The 11,359-nt window shown below is 40.0% G+C and overlaps 1 long non-coding RNA gene across 1 annotated transcript; it reads left to right on the top strand.

Moving 5' to 3' along the window:
- The first annotated feature begins 1,349 nt into the window (after nt 1-1,349).
- LOC144581881 (uncharacterized) lies at nt 1,350-10,736 on the top strand. The gene is made up of 3 exons (XR_013533298.1): nt 1,350-1,683; nt 4,706-4,761; nt 10,379-10,736. It is a non-coding gene; the product is annotated as an uncharacterized LOC144581881 (long non-coding RNA).
- Nucleotides 10,737-11,359: the final 623 nt, after the last annotated feature.

The following is an 11,359-nucleotide window of genomic DNA, read 5'->3' on the forward strand; positions in this document are numbered from 1 at the left end:
CAGAATTATGTTCCCTTAAAATTCATATGTGACGTCCTAATTTCTAGTACCTTAAAACAAGACTATATTTGGAGAAAGGGTCCCTAAAAGGGGTCTTGAAGTGAAAATGAGGTCAGAGGGTGGGCTTTAGTCCAATATGATAAGTGTCCTTCTAAGAAAAGGAGATTAAGGTAGGATGCAGTAATCCCAACACTGGGAGACTGAGGCAGGTGGATGGCTTGAGCTCAGGAGTTCGGGACCAGCCTGGGCAACATGGTGAAACTTTGTTTCTACAAAAAATACAAAAATTAGTTGAGCATGGTAGCACATGCCTGGAGTCACAGCTATTTGGGAGGCTGAGGTGGGAGGATAGTTTGAGCCTAGGAAGCAGAGGTTGCAGTGAGACACTGCAGTATCTTTTTTTTGAGACAGGGTCTCAAAAAAGAAGATTAGTACACAGACACGCACAAAGGGAAGACCACGTGAGGACAAAGAAAGAAGATGGCCATCTACAAACTATGCAAGGACAGACCTCAGAAGAAATCAACTCTATCAATACCTTCAGCTCAGACTTCCAGCCTCTAGAACCGGGAGAAAATAAAATTGTGTTTAAGGCACCCAATATGTGATACTTTCTTATGGCATCCCTGGCAAACTAATACAGATACCATTATTTTATGTACCCTGAGCTAAGAAGAAACATAGTAAATTAAATAAGGACCATGGCTTTGACTTTTTACTTTAGTTTTTGTGCATACCTGAAAAGGAAATCATAAGCAAAACACATGAAGGCATTCCTAAAACTTCTTCACCTAGAGTATAACTTTTCTAAAATGCTTTGTTAAAATCTGTGATTTTTTGCAGTTATCTTCTTTACCATCAAGAATGTCGGTAATGCGGAAGTTCTTCAAAGAAGGCTCCACTGTTGTCTCTGGAATGTTCTTCAGGCCACAGATGCTCATCCTGAAAGTATTGATGCTGACATCGTTTTGATCCTGCTGCTCTGTTTCATCACTTTCTGGATAATATGTTGATACAGATTCATGAGGTAAAAATTTTGCACTCAATAATTAGTTACATAAAAAATAAAAAAAGAGAAATCTGAAGTGGGAGGAATCTTGAAATAGAAGGAAGAATGCCCCCACCAATATAAATAGTCCACCTCATAACTTTTCCACTGTCCGTCTTGATATCCATCCATCTTCTGGTTGGCATAGAAATCTCCTATTCTTTCCCATTAGGGGACAAAGTTATATTTTATGTGTTACTGAGGTATCTGGGGGTACTTTGGGCTGAACCAATCTGAGTTATCCCAGTGGAACTGGGATCATCATAAGGACATCATAAAGAGACATCATAAAGAGGACATCATAAAGAGAGGGATCTGGGCAACATTCACCAAGACAGTTGTCCTGGTCTTATGTGCACCAAGAATCCAAAATTTAAAATTGGGATTTTTTTTTTTACTTTAAAAAAAAGTTCTAACGACTCTCAAATATACAAATGATTCTAGTCTTCCCCAATTTCTAAAAGGCCCCGATTCCAAAACTGTAGGTTCACTACATTTTCATCCATCTTTGCAACCAATATTGATAGAGTGGCTATTGTGACTTGCACTAAGCTGAGTGGGCATGCTTTAGACACCCAGGGAAGCAAGGCATGGTCTCTCCCCTCAAATAGCCCACCCTCTTCCAGGGGAAACAGGTCTGTCCACTTGAAACTGCCCTGGTGTGATGCAAGGCTTGCTGGGGGCATGGAGAAGTGGGAAAATTCTAACATGACTCAAGAGTTGGGACCTAATCAGAGAATGTTTCATATACAAGGACAGGAGGCAATGACTTGTGGATTGAAGGAAGAATAAGTACCCAGATATGGGTGGAGAATTTCTCACAAGAGACACAGCTTGAGCAAAAATACAGACATATAAAGCAGGTAACTGCAAACGTAAGACTAGTTTGCAGGGATAAAATGGGAAAGGTAGTTGGAGAACCTGCAGACCAGTGGTCCTCAATACTGGCTGCTCATTAGACTCACGAGGGGACTCCTAAAAACTTCAGATGCCTGCACCCCCGGCATAGATTAGTTAACTCTGATTCTCTGGAAGTGGATTCTAATGTGCAGCCAGGGTTAAGCGTCACTTATGCACTATTTCTAAGGGGCATACATTGCTATAGTAGCATCACAATTTCGGGAACACTTTGTCCTGAACAATTAATTTGAAAAAGCTCCTCTTGCCCAAGATGATTTTAATAATTTGACTGATTTTATGTGATAGAAGACATCTAGTCAGTCATCTGGAGTTTCACATTACCTGGATATGAAGTGAAGAAGTCATGTCTAGAGGACCAGATGAAAATTTCACCTTCCATATAAATCATCTGGACCCATTTGCGGGCAGAGGCGCTGACCTGGCTGGTGAAGAGCAGGGTTATGGTTCGGCCATGACCTTGGCAGTTGCCATCACTACTTTGGCTTTGCCTCAGTCAGTTGCCACCTCTTGGGACTGTAAATATTGACACTCCCCCTTAGAGAAATCAATATCTGCATATTAGCCTCCAATTTCATATATCGATGTGCAGATCTGAGGGCCTCGGGTGAATATGAGATGACTTCAGCATTTGCTACCTCAGAGCTGAAAAGCCAGCAGATTTGCATTTCCCCCAGTGATTCTTGGCTGCATTACTTATATCACTATTATCTCTTCACAGTGTATTTGTATGCAAAACTTTTGGCAGAACCATTTTAGAAGCAAGCAGACAATAAATGAAGGCTCTACTTTCTCAGAGTTCAAAATTAACTTTCTCAAATTCTATAGAATAAGTTTTCTGAAATAACTTCTAAATTTTCTAAAAATTAACCCTTTGGTCAAAAATGTGCTTTGAATGGAGTTCCTGTTGATCTTTACTTTCATCAAGGGATCAGAGTATTTGGGGTGAGCTTTTCCATCCCTAGCCTCAAATCAAGTGCCAAGTCAATCAGATTCAAAGGGAATGTTCAAATATTATCATCATCCAAATTCACTTGCCGCAAACAATCAGAATGGCTGGTTTATCTCCCTACAGAAGGGATTGATGTTTTAACTAGAACTGTGTGTACACAGTTCCCAAAACAACCATGCTGTTCAGTCACCTCTGCAGCCTCTGTGTAGAGGAGACCCCTAGGACTGATGGAAGGGAAGCACCTGGTGGTTTTGGTCAAAAAGAGACACAGATTTTGACACAGTTCTGCCCTCTGTTTCAAAAAATTGATCAAGGCATTGTAAAAAACAAAACCTCACCAAGAAACCACCTCAACTCCTGCATACTCACCTCTGAGACTGCTTGGAAAAAGTAGGAAGAGCCAAAGGGTAGATCTAAAAATAACTGACAAGCCCCACAGCCTTCACTCTGGAAGTCCTGTGATTGTTGTTCCCTTAGGCAAAGTTGGCACTGGTGTGGTGGGAGCAGGTAGGAGAAAGCACTTCAGTAACATCACTCTTTGGTTTGAAATCCTGCAAGAAGATTAGCACTGTTGCAGCAGGAGGGCTGAGCTTGGCAGCTGTAAGAGGCAGGCCTCCGACAGGACACAGAGCTGAGGTGCAAAGACGGCTGGTGGCAGTTTGCTGGAGTGGCAACTTGGCTCTGACTTTCTCCCAGGAGTGCTCTCATCTGACAGTCAGAATTTACCTACTCCTTCAACTAAGCTCCCCTGGTCTTCCGGCTTCCCTCATCTACACCTAAGTTAAGATTTTTTATTTTCAAAATTTTAAAAATAAAAGGAACTGTTCATGTTTTCCTACATTATAGGCATTATTCAGTCCTCATTATAGAAACTTAGGGTAACATAAAACCAAAGGGGGAAAAAAGTGCCTAGAGTTACCAGTCAAAATATAAACAGCCCTTGTTTGTATTTTGGGCTGTTTGCTTTCAGCCTAAAATATAAACAATGCATATATCCTAAATGTAAAAGGACAAAATCAAACAAAGTTTTCACCCAAGCTAACCCCATGATGGATGACATTCAATGACACATATATGCAGTTAAGACCAAGGACTACCGGGGCCTTGCCTGAGCCACGTGACACTGTGTAGGAGGCCATTATATTTCTAATTTCCAGTCTGGCTACACCAGGCAGCTCGGTGATAAGCGCAGCTTGTTCATTTGTCTTTGATGGATGCCAGGTGGATTGTGGTCAGACAATCTGACTTCAGCAGACTCAGTATCTGAATTCACGGATTCAGCCTGACACCCTCTCCTGGGGCAAAATGGAGGTCACACAATGAGCACAAAATGCAGGTCACACAATGGACACCCACAATCTAAAGAGGTCACTATGGCAGCAGCCCCAAGAATGAAGACAATTAAGTACTTAGGCCACAAACAAAACAGGAAGAGAGCTCCGGAGGGCCCCAGAGATGTAGATGACAAGGTGTCAGGCCAGGCCCACCAGCTTTTCTGTCTGTGTCAGGTTTGCTCCAAGAAACCAAGCTTTTGTCAACCTTTTAATTAAACAACGTGTATTGCTTCCAGCAATGAGCTGGGGCAATTTGCTGGATTTTGACATTTTTCCCCTCTCTGAGAGCTGTCAGCTTGCGAGGCAGTACCCTTTTGTAGGAGATTTGGTGCCCAGGCTGCAAAATTAAAAGCAAAAAATAACCACAAATAAGAGAGCACTCGTAGCCAAATATTTCTTGGTCTGGCCTGGGCTGTGAAAGACCACGTGTGTCTGTCTATGTCCCCCTTACAGCTGTAGGTCAGAAGATGCATCCGGAATGATGGCACCTAGAGGCCTCAAGAGATAGGGTAGGTAGCATGAATAAAGTTGGTGGATGTTGAGGGAACAATCTTCTGAAAGGTGTTGGAGGCCCTGTGGAGGCCAGGGAAGCACCCTCTGTTACCTATAGTTTCCTCAGGGCCTGGCTGGACCAAGGATGACCAGGATGACCCAGGTTTGGTCATTTTTTTTGTCCCCAGTTTTTGCTTGCTTGTGGGCTAGAATATGACATGTTCTTTCTTTTTTTTAAAATGGGGTCATAGTTTTAAAAAGCAAATAATTTCCTTCCCTTAAAGAATCAGATCCAACTAGAAAAAAATGGTGCCACAAAGCTGGTGGTCAGCCAAAATGTCCTGTAGAAGACCCTCTGGGTCCTGAGAAGACACTACCACTGCTCTGGAGAACTCTGCTCCAGCAAGGGTAGAACACATTCCAGAAAACGCCCCAGGGACAAATATTAGGCTCACATGTCAGGTCAGTTCAGACCAGAGCCTGGCAGAGATCCAGGCAGAGCTCAGTGAGCTGACCTAGGGCAAGAGTTCCCAACTTCCTAGAGAATAGAAGTCTCTTTTGCAAACACCAAAATCATGCAGACACCTACAGCACACAGTCAGTACCCGCTGACTGAGAAAAATGAAAGGTGATTCAACAATAATTCACCATGTTTAAAGGCATGTTACTTGGCAGTTTATATCATCATACGTAGTCAAGCGTGAGCTGTAGAAGAACGATGACAATAATTCTTACGAGAATCAGGCAAATCTACACTCCTCTTGTCCATTCACCCCAGGCTGTGGCCCATCTGTCCATGTCTGAAATGGCCACCAGGATGCAGTCCTTCATTTCTCCAGGACTGGAAGATTCTTGCCCCATCCCCACAAGATGGCAATGTGTGGAGTGATAGTCTGGGGACCTGGGTGGCCATTATTCCAGAGTCAGGTCAATATTTAAGCAGTAAGCCCTACTCAGTGCCCTGGAATATATTCATGACAGGATTTCTAGACTGCACAATGGAAGTGAGGGAGACACTCATCCTGCTGGAAAATTTGGTTTCCAGAGATTTTCTGAAGCTGTGTGAAAAACCCTTTGGTATATCTTGATTTATGACTCCTGACACTGTGTTCTTTGCATGCATGCATGCACACAAGCACACACACACACACACACACACACTAGCCCAAAGCCCTAAGTGTGTGATATGGCACAAAAGGCATTAACTATTGGAGAATCCCTTACATTTCAATAGTGGTGGGTTGTTATTTGGGGCCTCATATATAGATGCTATGGAATTAACTTTTCTAGTGAAATGAAATGACCTTCTCACTAAATTCGAGACAAGCTCTTCATCATCCACATAAGTTTAGGAACAACAACTGAAGTTTTATCATTTTACTTTATCTGCTTCTATCACGTCCTGCAGAGGGTGCAAGAAGGTTTCTTTTTCTACCATTTATAGAGAATGTGTTAGACCATGGCCTGAGGAACACAGAGATCTCTGCTAGCCCTCTTCACTGATTTCTTGAGGGCTAAGCTCAATGTGAAACAAAAATTATTCAGAGCTTTCTCAAGACACATGAACTATAAGAGTGGTTCTGAATTGGTGTTTACTATACGTTTACTAGTCATTGAGTAATGAATTTTTTCAACATGTTTAATTCTTTTGGAATTTTGCTGTATATATTGGCTAAAAACTATAAGTATTCAGTAATGCTTTTGAATTAATTTGTATTTTGTTAATCATCAAAACATCTAAACATACCATAAAGCAGACACACATGTATTTCATGCCACAGTAATGGGTCACTTTATAAGATGGCATTTTTTGTTATATTTACCTCAATTTGATCCTCAGAACAATCCTGCAAGATATCTTTAGAGATGAGGAAACAGGCTCAGAAAGATCAAGTCGCTTGGCCAAGGCCTTGCAAAGAGCAGTTTGCAGAAGTGGCTTCCGCTTCGGGTCTGGCTAAATCCATACATAGCCTTGGCTGTCAGTCCTAAACCATGTGCCTTCGCTAATAAGGAAAAAAACTACTATTTTTAAGCTATATAAATATATAGTGCTTTTATTTTTTTGGCATGTATCAATAAACATTTTAAATCTTGAATTTTGTTTGTTGTCTTAGATTTATAGATGTAAAATTGTTAGTATTTGACCATTTTTAAAACTTTTATTTTAGGTTCAGGGATACATACATAGGCTTGCTATATAAATAAACAGCATGTCACGGGGTTTGAGGTACAGATAATTTCATCTCTTGGAAAGCAGTCATAATACCCAATAGGTATTTTTCTGATTTTCTCCCTCTTCCCACTCTCTACCTTCAAGTAGACTCCAGTGTGTGTTCTCCTCCTAGGATCCATGTGTTCTTATTGTTTAGCTCCCACTTATAAGTGAGAACACATGATATTTGGTTTTCTGTTCCTGTGTTTGTTTAGGATCATGATCTCCAGTTCTATCTATGTTGCTGCAAAACATGTGATCTCAGTATGTAGTATTCCATGGTGTATAAGCACCACGTTTCTTTATCCCATCTATGCTGATGGGCATTTAGGTTGATTCCATGTGTTTGCTATTGTTAATTGTGCTACAGTGAACATATGTGCACATGTGTCTTTATGACAGAACTATATTCCTTTGGATATATAGATATATAGCCAATAATGGGATTTCTGGGTCAAATGGTAATTCTGTTTTAAGTTCTTTGAGCAATTGCCACACTGCTTTTCATAATGGCTGAACTAATTCACACTCCCACCAACACCAACAGTATATGAGTGTTCCTTTCTCTCCACAACCTCGCCAGCATCTGTTGTTTCTTGACTTTTTATTAATAGCCATTCTGACTGGTGGGAGATGGTGTCTCATCGTGGTTTTGACCTGCATTTCTCTAATGATTCATGATTTTCAGCATTTTTCATTTGCTTACTGGTCACATATATGTCTTCTTTTGAAAAGCATCTGTTCATGTATTTTGCTCACTTTTTAATGGGGTTGTTTGATTTTTGCTTGTAAATTTGTTTAAGTCCTTTATAGATTCTGGATGTTAGACCTTCGTTAGATGCATAGTTTGCAAATATTTGTTCCCATTCTGTAGGTCGTCTGTTTACCCTGTTGATAATTTATTTTGCTGTGCAGAAGCTCTTTAGTTTAATTAGATCTCATTTGTCAATTTTCATTTTTGTTGCAATTGCTTTTGGCAGATATGCCACCATTTTAAATCTATGATTCAGCCTAGTAAGTTCCTTTTTTGCAGGAAAGAAAAAAGGAAATAAAACAGAAAATAAAGAGAGACAGAAAGATAAAAAATCCGGGAGAAAAACAGAAATAAGAAAAAAAGAAAGGTATAAGAAGATGTTAAAAATTACAGGCAATGCTCTGTTGCTATTGGCTAAATCCTGCTGTCCTACAGCTTCTAACCCCACAATCTTGGCTTTTACTGTCCATTGCCTTTGATCAGGGTTTTCACAGTCACCAGACTCCTTAAGTAATCAACAGAAACCGACTATATCATATTGTCTTTCATTCTTTATTTTTTTAAAACAAGGATTGCGCAGATTTCTAGCCACCCCCCTGAGGGGGTGAGGAAAAAGAAAAGATCAGCAGAACAAAGTCTTGCATTTATTAGAGGCATATAAATACAACCTTCTCTTCCCAGGGGGAAAAACACTGGACCAAAACGAAATGCCCTCAATGTATGAATTTATAGAAACATAAAGTTAGAACACATTGAAGTTTCAGATGAGAAACCTGACCTCAGTGTTGAAAGAAGAGAGATGAGAAAGTGAAAACTGAAAGAAGCCTTTTCTTATTAAATAATTAGCATGGGGATGATATGAAGTGTTTTCTAAATGAAGGCTTTTGTAGGAAGAAATAAAAACATTGGAATAATTTGATTAGCACATATGAAAAACAAATGATAAAGCCTGTGAACAATCAAAGTCTTGAAATTGAAGTCTTTAAAGGACAAATGTTTCTCACCCCTAATGCTATCTCTGGCATCTAAATATGTTCAGCAAGAGCTGATGGGAGAGAATTGTTTTCTAAAATGATTATTATGATATTGCTATTACTCAACACCATCAGCATGTAGAATCACATTTGGCTTTAGCCCAACGTAATGTGAAAGAAAGAGGACTTTCTTTTCTTATAAATGTTTGCAATTAAGCTGGATAAGAATGGCGAATCCAGGAGCCAGAGCCCCCTGTTTTCTTAGAAACTTCTTCCCAGATGGCACTCCCTTGGACAGCATTGCATCTTTGGTTCTCTGTGGCTGCCCACAGAGGAGGACAATGGTGAGACCTGCCCCAGGGCACAACGCTGGTTACCTCTGTGCCAAGACTGATTATTAAAAGTGTCTTTGTAAGGACAGAGTTGCCAGAAGACATCTTTCCATAGCACATGGTCACTTTTGTGATGTTTAGAATTCTCCAAAGCAAATGGCCTAAAAAGATCGAGAAGAATAAGTTACAGTTTCTCTTGCAATTAATTACTCTTACTTAAGGCTGTATTTCCTTGTAAGAGCTGTCATAACAAAGTGCCACAGAGGGGGTGGCTTGACAGACAAAATTTGCTAGAAGTTGGAGATCGAGATGTCAGTGGGGTTTGTTTCTCCTGGGGTCTCTTTGGTTTGTACAGGCCACGGTCTCCCTGTGTTTCCACATAGTTTTCTCTCTCTACGTGTCTGTGTCCTAGTCTCCTCTTCTTAAAGGACACTAGTTATATTAGATGAAGGCCCACCCTGATAACCTATTTTAACTTAATTACCTATTTAATGATCCTGTCTCCAAATGTAGTCTGATTTAAAGTTACTAAAGGTTAGGATTTCAGCATGAATTTTGGGGAGACATAATTCATTTGCCCATGACAAACACATCTGAGGCTGTTTTTGAATTGGAATTGCGCTATTTTGTTCTTAATTGAAATCTGTCTTAGTTTAAGAATGCTCCAGCTATGTCTATGTAGTTGAAGAATGTGCAATTAGAAACTTCTATCAGTTTTTCTTTGTTCTTGTGGACCTATTCGTTTTCCTTCCTTACATTGTCCATTTCTTCAATGCCTTTATGCTTTAGATGTGTCTCTTAGGAATAGCATATAGCTGGAGTTTTTAAAATCTCGAATCTGAAAAATCTTGTCTTTTCAAGGTAGCATCTATGAACTTTATGTGATTACTGATATATTTAGTCACTTGAGTCACATATAGTCTATTGAATCCTTTTAGGCTGAATTATGTTGTGGTAAAATACAAATTTAGAATCTCATTCTGTTTTCCCACACTCTTCACTTAAATTATAATAAGTTCATTAGGTACCTTATTTGCCTTTCAAGTTCGCAAAGGCAATCATTTTACGCAACAGTTTACCGCTGCATAGTATGAACTGCCATCTTTCCAGGCTCCAGTACGTTGCCTAGCCATCCGCTTCACAGTCTGAAAGCCAATACCATATATTTTAAATGTGAAGTTGCTTGTTTGTTTGCTTGCCTTGTTTGTTTGTTGTAGTTGTTGTTATGACAGAAGCATTGTATCTGTAAATGATAATTTCCATATCAGGCAAAGTTATGCTGCAATAATGAACAACTCCAAAATTGAAGTGGCATTACATAACCCAGGTTTATTTCTCATTTGTATTACACGTTCCTCTCAGCTTTGCCACTTTGTTCTTGGGCCCAGGCTGAAGAACTAGTCTTTTTCTGAAGTGTTGCTAAGAATGTGACAGAAGGAAGAGCCATGGCAGAACTTCATCATGGCCCTGACAACCTCTGCTCTGAAAACCTTCATGATAGTACTGAAAACCGACTTCACCTGACAGTTTGTTGGCTAAATGAGTCACTTGGCCAAGCCTGACATCATCAGAGTGGGAAAACATAATTCTCCTAAAGGAAGGGCACCACAAATTACATAGCCAAACCTGAGGTGTCAGTAGGATGGGAGGTATAATCCTCCCACAAGAAGGGGCAGCATATATTTGGAAATAAAAAATGCAATCCACTACATCTCAATCACTATAGCCTCAGAGTGAAAATCTGTCATATGGTGATATAGTTTGGCTTTGTTCCCACCCAAATCTCATCTTGAGTTCTAGTTTTCATAATTTCCATGTGTCATGGGAGGGACCTTGTGGAGGGTCACTGAATCATGGGAGCAGGTCTTTCTCATGCTGTTCTAGTGATAGTGAATAAGTCTTATGAGATCTGATAGTTTTATCAAGGGGGATTCTTGCACACACGCTCTCTTGCCTGACGCCATGGAAGATGTGACTTTGCTCCTCATTCGCCTTCCATCATGATTGTAAGGCCTCCCCAGCCATGTAGAACTGTGAGTCAATTAAACCTCTTTCCTTTACAAATTACCCAGTCTTGGGTATGTCTTTCTTGGCAGCATGAGAACAGACTAACAAATGTGGTTAGCTAAAAATTAAGGCTTCATCATTATATAAGAAAGAAGGATAGATATACGGGACATTAAGCAGTCTTCTTTTAGTGACTGCTCTAGTATTTTAATATAATTAACACTTTTACTCTCCTCTCAGACAATAAAAAAACTTTATGACACTTTAACCCTTATCATCTTCCCCACAACTTAAATGCTATCATATTAAATATTTCAGTTATATATTTTATTTAGT

The sequence above is a fragment of the Callithrix jacchus genome, chromosome 3 (genome assembly GCF_049354715.1).
Source record: "Callithrix jacchus isolate 240 chromosome 3, calJac240_pri, whole genome shotgun sequence".
Classification (NCBI taxonomy): Eukaryota; Metazoa; Chordata; class Mammalia; order Primates; family Cebidae; genus Callithrix; species Callithrix jacchus.